Source organism: Tachypleus tridentatus, chromosome 10 (assembly GCF_004210375.1).
Source record: "Tachypleus tridentatus isolate NWPU-2018 chromosome 10, ASM421037v1, whole genome shotgun sequence".
NCBI lineage: Eukaryota > Metazoa > Arthropoda > Merostomata > Xiphosura > Limulidae > Tachypleus > Tachypleus tridentatus.
In genome coordinates, this window is record NC_134834.1 from 120,334,699 (window position 1) to 120,349,659 (window position 14,961).

The following is a 14,961-nucleotide window of genomic DNA, read 5'->3' on the forward strand; positions in this document are numbered from 1 at the left end:
TATCTGTGTTGCACACACTGTAATGTTAATTTCAGTGCTGAATGTCTCATACTCGAATGCAACCAAAAGAAATGATGTTTGATGTTAATATAATTGAATATAACACTTTGGTGTTCTCCAAGCTTGGAGACATGCAGTGTGTAGAATCTCACCTCAGAGTTTTCACACAGGCTAAATTCCACTGCTCCCTAGTTAAGAATAGAGGTACAGCATGTCTTATTACAAAATGCCATGGATTATATATATCTGTACTATATTTCACAATCTGGGTTGAATGTGCTTCAACTTTTTATTTTACAGTTAGACGTTGGCCACATAAAAAGACTTTATACAATACAAAGCTAAGGGAAATGGCAGACTTCCTGTTTGATCATCATAGGTTAGGGCCAATCATGTATAGCTCCTATTGTTAGTGTAGTCCTTATAGAATCGTTCTCTGCTCATTAATATAAACAAGAAACTCCATGCATTTATGCATTTCTTGTATAGCTGCAATTGTTAGTGTAGTCCTTAGAGAATCCTTCTCTACTCTTTAATTTCAAGAAGAAACTCCATTTCTATGTGTTTTTTCTTGTATAGCTGCCATTGTTAATGTAGTCCTTCTCTACTCATTAATATAAACAAGAAACTCCATTTTATGCATTTTTGTATAGCTGCAATTGTTAGTGTAGTCCTTAGAGAATCCTTTCTACTCTTTAATTTCAAGAAGAAACTCCATTTCTATGTTTTTCTTGTATAGCTGCCATTGAAAGCATAATGTAGTCCCTTAGAGAATCCTTCTCTACTCATTAATATAAACAAGAAACTCCATTTCTATGCATTTTTGTATAGCTGCTGTTAGTGGAGTCCTTAGAGAATCCTTCTCTACTCATTAATATAGACAAGAAACTCCATTTCTATGTAGTCCTTAGATAATCCGAACACATATTTACAACGTTTTGGTGTAAGCCTACTGTTTTTTTTCTCCAGTTGCTGACTCAAATGTTAACCCAACTACCAAAACATTATGAAAATAGATCAGGCACCTTATTGCATTGCACTCTTAAGTGTGAGCTCCATTCAGAAGTAGTGGCACATTATTACAGGTTGAGTGACTTGATGAAGTAAAACTCATACAAGCCATGTTTTGTTCTAAAAGTAATCTTGGATTCGTACTTGTTATTCAGTTCTACATGCCAGCATCCAGATACCATGTCTAAAGTATAGAAAAAATGGGATTCTTCCAGTGCATCTAGACAGTGGTCCATTTATAGTAATGGAAACTCATTAATGCAAGTTACCACATTAATCTAAATTCAGCTTAGAACTTGGGTGTTCCTTTTTTCTTTGGACAATCACTATTGGCTGTACGATTCTGTTATTTAACGTGTGACGTATTTAAATGCTAACTATTCCCTCGTGCTCCAAAGAAGCATAATGGCGGTTGTTTAATGAGAATTGTGTCGTCTGTGTCTATATGATGTTATATGACTGGTTTAACCCAGTAGGTTGTCAGTCCCACAGATACATCGTCATATTCGTCCAATAAGTTATTGAGGAGTTGTTGCGATGCCAAGTCTCAACTGTTTGTACTGTCCTTAACTAATTACCTCAGGTTGTTGGTATCTAACTACTTACTATCAGATTAAATGTGGATGCAAACTTCATGTTACAAGTAGCATAGGTTACCTCTATTTTGTTCATCACTCCAATGACTATTCAGGCTATTCATGGGCGTACTTTTGGTTTCCTCCTTCATGTATTGGGTTGAGGAATAATTCGTGAGTGTTTTTTGAAGTTAAAAAAATATATTCATAAATGAAACGCTTTCGCAAAATATTTCATGTCATTTGGTAGATAATTTTTTGCTCTAATAGATGGTGTGTTTGATTTTTATATGTCTTTAATGTTTGCTTTCATTTTCAGCTCATTAAATGGAATGTCAAGTGGACAAAATCGAGCATTTTCGACACCATCTGCTTTTCGCATTTAATTTCTTGCAATTTCGTTTACAACAATGCATACTATATACCTAAGTATTACATGAAATAAAGTATCATAATAAATGTTTTGGGTGTAATGTGTTCATGCATTGAAGTATTGTATAGTCTTGCATGTAATGCTTGAATGAAATTATTTAAAAAACGCTCACGAATTATTCCTCAACCTAATATATTTGTTCAGTTCACTGTTTTTTTTATATTCTGTAGCAATACATCAGTTCGTCTTTTGCTTAGGTAAAGCTGACTGATGAGTGCTGCAATATATCCATTCCACGAATACTGATGTCAGAATCAAAATTAGCAACTACAACTTTTAATCTGTAAATGAATCTTCTGTCAGGTATTATGCATAGGCTAGATTTTTTGCATTAAGTGTCTGTAGCGTGTTAGCGATAAATCTCAAATATAAACGAACAACATACAGTTAATTTGTTTTAAAATAAGATATTAAAATAACTTAAATTACCATAAAAATGTTGGATATCGTAATTGTATCTAGAGATATAAATAACTGTTTCTTTTTCGTCAAAGTCCATACAGGTTGTTTCAGTAACTTCAAATTATTCTTTTTGCTTTTTTATTGCAATACATTCTGTCATAATTTTAATCTAGTATCTCCACGTGAACTGTTAATTACCACAATTATATCTACAGCTTTTAAATAATTGTCTCTTTTCTTCAAAGTACATACATGGTGGTTCAATTACTTTAGGACAAAATTGACGAGTTATTCTTCTCTATTGTGTTATTACAATACAATCTGGGATAATTTCATTATGCTCGCCTTTATGACTAAAGTCATAATCACACTATAATCTCTAAATATCACCCGAACAACCGATGAAGAACACTTCACCAAAGATTCCACGTGTCTGTGACATCACCCTATTGTCACAATTTGGTTTTTTGTGTTATGTCACTTTCATTACGTGACATATAAGTTTATGAGTGGTCACAAGTACCACGTTTTTTGTGTTTTGAAGATGTATCTGATATATTATATATAAAACACTTACCAGACGGCAGCATAAGCAATATACACGTCACAGAGCGACACCACAATTTTCACTCGTGATCTGATGCATGCCGGGTTTTCCATCTGAAAGGGGCTAGGTAATCTGAGAGTCGCGGGTTCGAATCCCTGTCGCACCAAACATGTTCGGTCTTTCAGCCGTGGAATGTTATAATGTAACGGTCAATCCCACTATTTGTTGTTAAAAGAGTAGCCCGAGAGTTGGCGGTGGATGGTAATGACGAGCTGTCTTCCCTCTCGTCTTACACAGCTAAATTAGGGACGGCTAGCGCATATAGTCCTCGTGTAGCTTTGCGCGAAATACAAAAACAATCTGAAAGGTTAGAGTTAAATTTTGTCTTTTCTCAACATTCAAACTTTGAAAACTAGCATTTATATGAGAAATACTTTTTGTAATGCCGTATAATTGCAGAAACATTGAAGTAGGACTGTTTGATTATTTACAGATTTGATAATTTGAAACTCCTTATATATGGACAATAATGAATCAATTACTTCTATAATAATCACTAATTAACAAATTCCTATAATACAATATGTCGATTATTATCCTTCTTGAAGCCTACTGTCAAGGGATCGGTTAGTAGACGATATTGACACATTGTAAAAATTATCAGATTTTTCACTGTTAAAAGTGCATGTGTTAGCAGATGTATTATTTTTATTTTGCGCTTATACTGACCTGGTGTTACTGGTTTAATGTTTTCAGTGGCTGTTTATTACTGTACTTTTATACAGTTAATGTTTTAGTATTTCAGAACTTCTCAATATACTATTAGTGATTAAATAAAATTCATTTAATCAGTTATGTGTATATTTTATTGAGAAATAGAAAGAAACTAACAGTATTTTTTAAATATGAACTTAGTCTTTGAAAGGTTAATATGAAACGTCACAATAAGAGGTAGCTGTGACGTTTTTTGAGTCTTCACTTTTGACGTTCTGTGACGTTACAGTGAAACGTATATAAGATATAATCTGTGACGTGTTGGAGAGGTCACATTCTTTGGTAGGATTATTGTTAATATTATGTAACATTATGTTAAGCAGTATTCTCCCCGAGCAGCAAGAAATTTATGTAATTCGATAATAATAAAGAAACAAAGATAATTTGAAACAATAGTAACATAACAATTTTCATAAGCACATTTTATATGAAACCTGCACATATTCAAAACAAGAATAAATATCTAAAATCGTAAAAGGATATAGCCGCGTATTATGCTCAAACTACGAGTGATGCTCGCAGTGATTTTAATGAACAATGTTACTCGAAAAGGTTTAATCTATCTCGGTTAGCGATTCCAATAAAAGTATTTGTTTGAATCACTCATCGAAAACTTTTATTTTAAAAGCATTTCACACCATTTTTAAAGATGCTGTAGTTGTGTATGTTGGACTAATGTATTAGTCAGTCAATATATAAGTAGCAAGCATATGAACAGTATCAAATATTTATCTTACATTTTTGTTTCTTTATAAGCACAAAAATACAGAATGGGCTCTTTGTGCTGTGCTCACTATGAATATCGAAACCCGGTTTTTAGCAGTGTAAGCCCTTAGACTTCATGCTGCGCCACCGAAGGCATTTATTTTACAATCAATAATTGGAAAAACACAGATTTGATCGGATAGATAGAAAAGTCGTCTCTTTATCCGAGTATAAATGAAAGCACTAGCGAGATATTATCTTTATTTTTAATACAATTAAAGTTTTATTCACGGCTCTCAAAAGGTCAGTGATTAGAATGTGAGAAAAAGCACAACAATATAATGAATATTATTTATGAAGTTTTGTTTCTTTTGGCAAATAAGCATAAACCTAGTTCTTATGCTCTAAAGTGACGTATACAAATGCCCGTACTCTATTCTTCTTTCTCTCTCTTTTCTGCGGACTCACCCTTAGAAATCGGGTTTCGATACCCGTGGTGGGCAGAGCACAATAGCTAATTATGTAGCTTTGTGCTTAATTTCGAACAAACAAACAAAATCTCTCTCTTTTTAAACTTTCATATAATAATAAGTATTACCCTAAGTTATCATATGCTTTATTAATATTTTTACATCGTTTTTATAAAGAATAAAACTGTAAAGTTGGAGTAATGAAACTGTTGAAAAGTATAACAACGATATGAAGTTCAAGGGAATTGAAGGTATGGAGAGGGAAACGATTTTTCTGGCTACTCAAACCAAAACTTGGATAAGAATGGATATGATAAGCCGTATCAGGTTTGTGATGTCAAGATAACTATTGATAATACAGTAAATAAGTACTAAAACGTTATTTTGTTGAGGTTGTAACACAATACGTATATTTATATTTTTTTCGAAAATGTAAAATATTTTAATAATGTTATTGGTGACATGCCGTCGAGAGTATGGACAATATCCGTTTTTGGTTAGTTTGCCCATCATATTTATATGATTAATTTCAAGGTTTCATCAGGTTAGTTTATAAATCATATTGGCACTTTAAAACTGAAAAGAAAAATGAATTTGATATAATATTATAGAGTTAAATTTTAGAGCACTATAACAGATTTTATCAAGCTGTAGATATTTAGATTTAACTCGCTCTCTGGAAGTATTAATTATTCTAAGCCTAATCTTACGTAGTTTATATTAACAAATGTTTCTGCTTAGGCTTAGCAGTGCTCCACAGTCACACACTTTTAAATAGATATTGATGACTAGAAATGGAGTTGTTCTCCATTGCAGTATCTGAGGAAGTTTGTATCTCAGTTTGTTACAGTGTAGTCCGTTAATTATTTATAATTGTGCTGTTTATTTTTTATATACGTAGCTTTAACAAGTATCTGCTATAAATTTATTTATAAACACCATATACTATTGTACTAGTATTAGTACAATATAAATTGTGACTGGTTTAACTTTAGTTTAAAATAACTTTAGAAATATTTTGAACTTCAAGTAATGAATGAGGAAATTAATCTTTAATATAAGTATCTAAATTTATATTACAACCAAAAATAATTTACAACCTAGTCGAGTCAATTCTTTGTAACTGGAGTAAAGCCATTTGCAAGAGTATAATTTTAAAACAAAAAATACGGAATCAAGCATGGCTATTTCAATTCTTTGATGCTAATCTTAAATGTTTGCATTTGGCCAAATTAAAGAAGGATTCTTAGTGAATAGTACACAGTACAAAGAAATATTTTAAAACTCACATTTTTTTGTCATCTATGTTGATAAATCACGAGAGTTAGAACACGAAAATCATGATATTTCAAACAAACATTAGCTATTTTATTAATTGTTGAACTTGCATCGAATTCATTTGTTATTGTTGTTACACATATTGAAGCCATTTTGGTGATTGTTCCAACTGACATTGAATCCATTTGTTATTGTTACTATTCACATTGAAGCAATTTTAGTAATTGTTACAAAACACATTGAAACCATTTTATTTATTGTTGCTACACACATTGTGAAGTTGGTTTAGTTTTTGTTGCTTCAGTTATTTTTGCTACGCACATTGAAGAGTTATGGCTGCTCTCATGTTGGAGTTATATCTAAATGTGTGGTTTCAGTTCTACTTTCTTTTATAGTTTTATTTGACACCAAATGATCAGATTATAATTCAGTACAAGGTTTAATAGGATGTGTGAAGATTGTGTTTACATGTTGTGACAAACTGATTTACCTTAATGTCTTCAGCAATCTTTATTAAATATGTTCTTACCAACATTAGAGTTGGGAAGTTTAATCAATTATGCATGAGAAGAAATGACATCATATAGCTTGCCAGAAATTAATAAATTAATGTCACAAAAACAAACAGTTAATCAAAATTACCATTTCTAAGATGCATCTCTGTAGAATAGATTGATTTCTCTTGAGATGGTCAAGACTTTATAAGTTTGAACATAAATTGTTTCTGAATTAGGCCTTTTCTATCACTAGTGTTTTAATAAGAAAATCAATTTAATCAGTGGAGACACTGCCTCTGTTTGGAATAATAGTTTTTTATAGTGTGAATCTTTGAAAGTGATATATTTAATATAATTTGAGAAATACTTGAATTATGTGTGAAAAATGTGTGTGATGTATGCACTTCATCTAGTTGACATTTGTACACTTTATTTTAAGGTACATCTATATTGTATGTTAAATATGTACTTATTTTAATGCATTTTGAAATAATTGTGTTTACAAGAATGAAAGAAGTATTCTGCTAATTTCTAACTTACACTGATGTAGGCCTAACTAGCTTTCTGATATTCTGTTATTGACACTTTTAGGATGATAAACTTTATTAACACTATATAAAGGTGCCCAGCATGACCAGGTGGGTTAAGGCGCTCGACTCATAATCTGAGGGTTGCACACTCAAATCCCTGTTGCACCAAACATGCTAGTCCTTTCAGCTGTGTGGGCATTAAAATGTGACAGTCAATCTCACTATTTGTCAGTAAAAGAGTAGCCCAAGAGTTGGCAGTGGGTGGTGATGACTAGCTGCCTTCCCTCTAGACTTACACTGCTAAATTAGGGAAGGCTAAAGCAGATTGCCCTTGAGTAGCTTTGCATGAAATTCCAAACAAAACAAAACAAACTATAAACTTTATTTTCAGTTCCTTTCATTGTAAACTGTGAAATTTGTTTGTTAAATTATATCTGTGTGAAAGCTACAGAGAACATCAGATGAGGTTCACTTGTATAGAGTAGATACAGGTTGAATGGGTAAAAAAGAAAATTGTGTGAAACATTTGACACAATGACAAATGTACAATGACTGTAGAGGTTTATACAGTTGTCAAATACAAGTATTTTACCTGTAATATATAAACAATAGGAAGGAAAGAAGTCACATGACCTAAGTTGCCTAAATCTTAATAAAGATATTTTGTTAATGTTTGGCTGTTCATTTAAGTATAGTTTTGTTGTTTTTTTAATAGATATACTGTGGTGTTATTTGTCTAATGAGTATGGTAGGTGACCACAAAACATTGTGATGACTCATCTTTTTTTAAATATTGTTTTTATGTTTATCATTTTCAAATCATGTACAAAATTGTTTAATTATTTGTTAATTGTAATAATGATCTGTTTTCAGTAAAAACACTGTTATCCTTATTGTTATATGAAATGTTTAATTATCAATCTATTTGATTTCCAGAAGATCAGTGTGGGATTACTGTATATTTGAAAAGCAAAATGTAGTGGTGACAGTTGACATTAGTAATTCATCCATCAACTTTTGGGAAAATGTTTTTTTGTGTGTCTGCAAATGGTGATCTTAAAAAGAAGTCAATAAAAAAATTAAGAATGATTTTAAAAAATACTTTAACAACTCTATGTAAAAGGAAAACTATTTAGAATAAGGCAAAATTAGTAATATAAATTAGAAAAAGTTGTGGTCAAAGCACTGAACTACAGGCTCCACTGTTATTAGACCACATTAAAAGCTTTTCCATTTCTCTTATCCAGTGCTCTTGCTTTTTCCAAACTTTTATTAGTGTGAATTTCTTAACTAATTCTTTTATGTAGCTTTTTGGAAATGTTAACACGCACCATTTTTGTACTATTCAATTAAAAAGAAAGATCCTTGAAAGAACAAGTTAACAAGTTAGTGTTTTAATGCTGTTTTTTTTAATCATCTTGTAGCACTAAGTAAAGCTTCTTTTATCAGACTCTCTAGAATTATTCCCACTTGAGAAATAAGGCTAAGTAGTTTATAATTTTCCAGGACAATTCTGATTACCTCACTTCAAAACACAAGTAACACAAGCAACTCCCTACTCCTGACATGCAGATTCAAGACCTTCCAAACAAAATTTTAGCAAGTCCAGAAAACTAAAGTGCAGGGTCAGTATTCTAGAAAATTGTTTGGCTGTCTATGGTCAGTCTCTATTTGTTATTATTTCACACCAGTATTTAAGCATAAAACCATATTTAAATAACCTCATAGTCACAGATATATGTAATTATTAATTCAGAACCAAGTGTAAATGTGATAGAGGACTTTTTGGTTTTAAAGTATACTTTCACTCATCAAAAGAATGTTGAGGAACGTGCACAGCAGCTGACCAACTGTCATCACGGTTTTACACTATCAACTAGTGGTTGTTTATTTTCTTATCATGAAATGAAGTGAATAAATATTATTAACTTAGACTGAAATTTAAGATGATGGAGATGAGAAAAAGACACTGATTAGTACAAATAGATATAACTCATTATTTTTTAAAGGTGCATCGGACTCATGACTGGGACCTCATCCTGATGGACAAGGATTACAAAGACAAACTTTCTTCCTTTTGACTCAAGTAAATGTTTAAAGTAAGTTTAAATCTGTTATGAAACTTTGAGAAGAAAATGATTTATGATTTGTTCATGTGGGGAGTAACAGCTGTTTGTAATAATAGTCAGGTATTGTGATTATAATTAGCTAAAGTGCAGGAGGTATTCAAACAGTTACAGTGAGCATAACCAGTTTTTATGTTTCTTGTTGAAGTTCACATTCTTTGATTATGTGTAGATTCTATGTTTAAGTTCAAATATTTTGATTATGTATAGATTTAACTGGTCTTCACACACTTAGGATAATGATAACTACTTTGCTAACACACATATTGATCAAAGTGTAGCCTGAACTGGACCTCCCTTGAACTTGGACTTTGATATCAAACAATTTCTAGAATACTAAGTTTATTACATTTGCTGTTGTGTGGTTGAATAATGTGAAGAGATAAATAGATTAAAGAACTAACTTTATGTGACACTATTTAAAAAGAGTGATTAGATACCACATACTATTGAACAACTATGTTAAATTGTCACACTCATGTGATCACTATTTAAAAAGAGTGATTAGATACCACATACTATTGAACAACTATCTTAAATTGTCACACTCATGTGATCACTATTTAAAAGAGTGATTAGATACACACCACATACTATTGAACAACTATGTTAAATTGTCACTCATGTGATCACTATTTAAAAAGAGTGATTAGATACACACCACATACTATTGAACAACTATGTTAAATTGTCACACTCATGTGATCACTATTTAAAAGAGTGATTAGATACACACCACATACTATTGAACAACTATGTTAAATTGTCACACTCATGTGATCACTATTTAAAAAGAGTGATTAGATACACACCACATACTATTGAACAACTATGTTAAATTGTCACACTCATGTGATCACTATTTAAAAGAGTGATTAGATACACACCACATACTATTGAACAACAATGTTAAATTGTCACACTCATGTGATCACTATTTAAAAAGAGTGATTAGATACACACCACATACTATTGAACAACTATGTTAAATTGTCACACTCATGTGATCACTATTTAAAAAGAGTGATTAGATACCACATACTATTGAACAACTATGTTAAATTGTCACACTCATGTGATCACTATTTAAAAGAGTGATTAGATACCACATACTATTGAACAACTATGTTAAATTATCACACTCATGTGATCACTATTTAAAAAGAGTGATTAGATACCACATACTATTGAACAACTATGTTAAATTGTCACACTCATGTGATCACTATTTAAAAAGAGTGATTAGATACCACATACTATTGAACAACTATGTTAAATTGTCACACTCATGTGATCACTATTTAAAAGAGTGATTAGATACCACATACTATTGAACAACTATGTTAAATTATCACACTCATGTGATCACTATTTAAAAGAGTGATTAGATACCACATACTATTGAACAACTATGTTAAATTGTCACGCTCATGTGATCACTATTTAAAAAGAGTGATTAGATACCACATACTATTGAACAACTATGTTAAATTGTCACGCTCATGTGATCACTATTTAAAAAGAGTGATTAGATACCACATACTATTGAACAACTATGTTAAATTATCACACTCATGTGATCACTATTTAAAAAGAGTGATTAGATACCACATACTATTGAACAACTATGTTAAATTGTCACACTCATGTGATCACTATTTAAAAAGAGTGATTAGATACCACATACTATTGAACAACTATGTTAAATTGTCACACTCATGTGATCACTATTTAAAAGAGTGATTAGATACACACCAGATACTATTGAACAACTATGTTAAATTATCACACTCATGTGATCACTATTTAAAAAGAGTGATTAGATACCACATACTATTGAACAACTATGTTAAATTGTCACACTCATGTGATCACTATTTAAAAAGAGTGATTAGATACCACATACTATTGAACAACTATGTTAAATTGTCACACTCATGTGATCACTATTTAAAAAGAGTGATTAGATATACACCACAAACCATTGAACAACTATGTTAAATTGTCACACTCATGTGATCACTATTTAAAAAGAGTGATTAGATACCACATACTATTGAACAACTATGTTAAATTGTCACACTCATGTGATCACTATTTAAAAAGAGTGATTAGATATACACCACAAACCATTGAACAACTATGTTAAATTGTCACACTCATGTGATCACTATTTAAAAAGAGTGATTAGATATACACCACAAACCATTGAACAACTATGTTAAATTGTCACACTCATGTGATCACTATTTAAAAAGAGTGATTAGATACACACCACATACTATTGAACAACTATGTTAAATTGTCACACTCATGTGATCACTATTTAAAAAGAGTGATTAGATACACACCACATACTATTGAACAACTATGTTAAATTGTCACACTCATGTGATCACTATTTAAAAGTGATTAGATACACACCACATACTATTGAACAACTATGTTAAATTGTCACACTCATGTGATCACTATTTAAAAGTGATTAGATACACGCCACATACTATTGAACAACTATGTTAAATTGTCACACTCATGTGATCACTATTTAAAAGAGTGATTAGATACACACCAGACACTGTTGAACAACTATGTTAAATTGTCACACTCATGTGATCACTATTTAAAAAGAGAGATTAGATACACACCACATACTATTGAACAACTATGTTAAATTGTCACACTCATGTGATCACTATTTAAAAGTGATTAGATACTACATACTATTGAACAACTATGTTAAATTGTCACACTCTTGTGATCACTATTTAAAAAGAGTGGTTAGATACCACATACTATTGAACAACTATGTTAAATTGTCACACTCTTGTGATCACTATTTAAAAAGAGTGGTTAGATACCACATACTATTGAACAACTATGTTAAATTGTCACACTCTTGTGATCACTATTTAAAAAGAGTGGTTAGATACCACATACTATTGAACAACTATCTTAAATTGTCACACTCATGTGATCACTATTTAAAAGAGTGATTAGATACACACCACATACTATTGAACAACTATGTTAAATTGTCACTCATGTGATCACTATTTAAAAGAGTGATTAGATACCACATACTATTGAACAACTATGTTAAATTGTCACACTCATGTGATCACTATTTAAAAGAGTGATTAGATACCACATACTATTGAACAACTATGTTAAATTGTCACATTCTTGTGATCACTATTTAAAAGAGTGATTAGATACACACCGGATACTGTTGAACAACTATGTTAAATTGTCACACTCATGTGATCACTATTTAAAAAGAGTGATTAGATACACACCACCTACTATTGAACAATTATGTTAAATTGTCACACAAGTTGTTAAATGTGTTTTTTTATGAGTGGCTGATTTTTTAGGATGATTGTTAAGAAGTATGCTATCACACAAGTTATTAACTGTGTTTATATATGATGGTAACATTATAGAATGCACTTTAAGATAACTTATTCTTAGATAATTATATGAAAATTTCTTTACAATTCAAATGAGCCAGAGTATAATAATTTATGATTTATTGTGGTTGATTGGTAATATATTTTGACTTTCTGGTTTGATATCTACATGTGTATTTAGGATAGCAGATTGTTTGTGTAAATTATAAAGACATGAGTATTTGATTCACATGTTTTTCAACTATGTAGTAACATGAATTACAAAATGTTTTACAGTCATCTAGTTTATTAGTGTGCAGAAAGAAACCAATAAATAATTACTGTTTTCCTTAAAATCTTTTCGTAATAAGAAATGTACAATGTAGTATTTCTGTAATTCTGTATGAGTGTCATTTTAGAGTCATGTCTTTCTAAAAATTGTTTTTTCAATATTTATTTATTGTGTAATTCTATATTATTAGTCTTGGAGGTTTTATTTTAAATTATTTATATTTTTGAAATCCTTTATTGTAGTGTGGTGTAACAGATCAATCATACCTTCTGTTATATCACAAGCTCAAGTCATCCAGAATATTGAAAGGTATGAATCTAAACAGAAACTAATTAAACACTATGTGTAAAAAGAGTCGGTGTATGTTGTGTTATTGCTGATTATTTAATTAATATGTCATACTGTTGTTTCTTTTTCAGGTCACAATGTTTTAATGGTTTCTGTCACTTACGAACAATACACATGTGTGTAAGTGTTTTCCCAGCATGGATGAAACCTTTCTGAATGACATTTTGGAGTGCTCTGTGTGTTTAGAACAATTGGATACCTCAAGCAAAGTGTTGCCATGCCAGCATACATTTTGTCGTCGGTGTCTAGAGGAGATTGTTAACTCCCACAAGGAGCTACGGTGTCCCGAGTGTCGGGTACTGGTTGACACTAAGGTAGAAGACCTGCCTTGTAACATCTTACTGATCCGTTTACTGGAAGGAATAAAGAACAACTCTAGGTTTACCAGAAACTCTAATACAGGAAATGACACTCTTGGACGAAGGCTAGAAGTCTCTTCTTGTGGAAGTTCTGGTAACCAAACTATACCTCATTCTCCCCATGTAATGACACCTCGACAACTTAGGTATCAGCCGGGATCATGCGATGGACAGCTGTTTCCAAAACAGGTATTGCTTAATGATAATAAACAGGAGATTAGTAAAAACACATACCTCACTTGTAATATTATGATTTTTTTTCCTATTACCACCTATATTGAACTTATCTATAGTTCATATGTACAAACCTTATGATAAATTGTGCATGCTTGAAGACAAAAGTTATCTACATACAAAACATCAGCTAAGTAAAGTGGACAATAATTTATTGTTTAATTGATAGTACATGAGAGTAGACCATGAGATTATTCCCATATTGATGAAGAAAAGTGGACAATAATTTATCATTTAACTGATAGTACATGAGAGTAATCCATGAGATTACATATTGAAGAAGTAAAGTGGACAATAATTTATTGTTTAACTGATAGTGCATGAGAGTAGTCCATGAGATTACATATTGAAGAAGTAAAGTGGACAATAATTTATTGTTTAACTGATAGTGCATGAGAGTGGTCCATGAGATTATCCCTGTATGAAAGAACTAAAATGGACAATAGTTTCAAACTTACAAAGCATATATTTTAAAATGTGGTCAGCGTTTAGTAAACTGTATGAGTTTGTTGAGTACATGCACAAAATTGGATGTGTTAATAAAGTATTTGTATGTGTGTGTGAGATGATGAAGTTCATTAGTCTCGGACCTTAACCTGTTGAAGTGAGAGGTGAAAATTCTTTTGTCCATTTTGGAGTTTTCAAGTTTCACTTGGAAAATTTATTTAACCTACTAAATGTATATATACAGTTCTTTTCAGTGTCTCTGTATATTGTTTTAGTATTTTCTGTACAAACTGTTGTGAGGTCAGCAGTGTATGGTAATATGAAAAGCTGGTAACTCTGATATCAGATTCATACTACTGTGTTGAATGGTAATATGGTTAGAATATATACACACACTGATCGTTACCAGTGTATGTAGGGGTAAAGCTAGCTTAAGATAAAATAATATATAAATAAGTAAAAGATTTAGAATCCAAACTAAAATTTTGGGATTCAGAAATACATTTGTGATTACAACTCCTTGTTACTTTTCAGTGAAGCT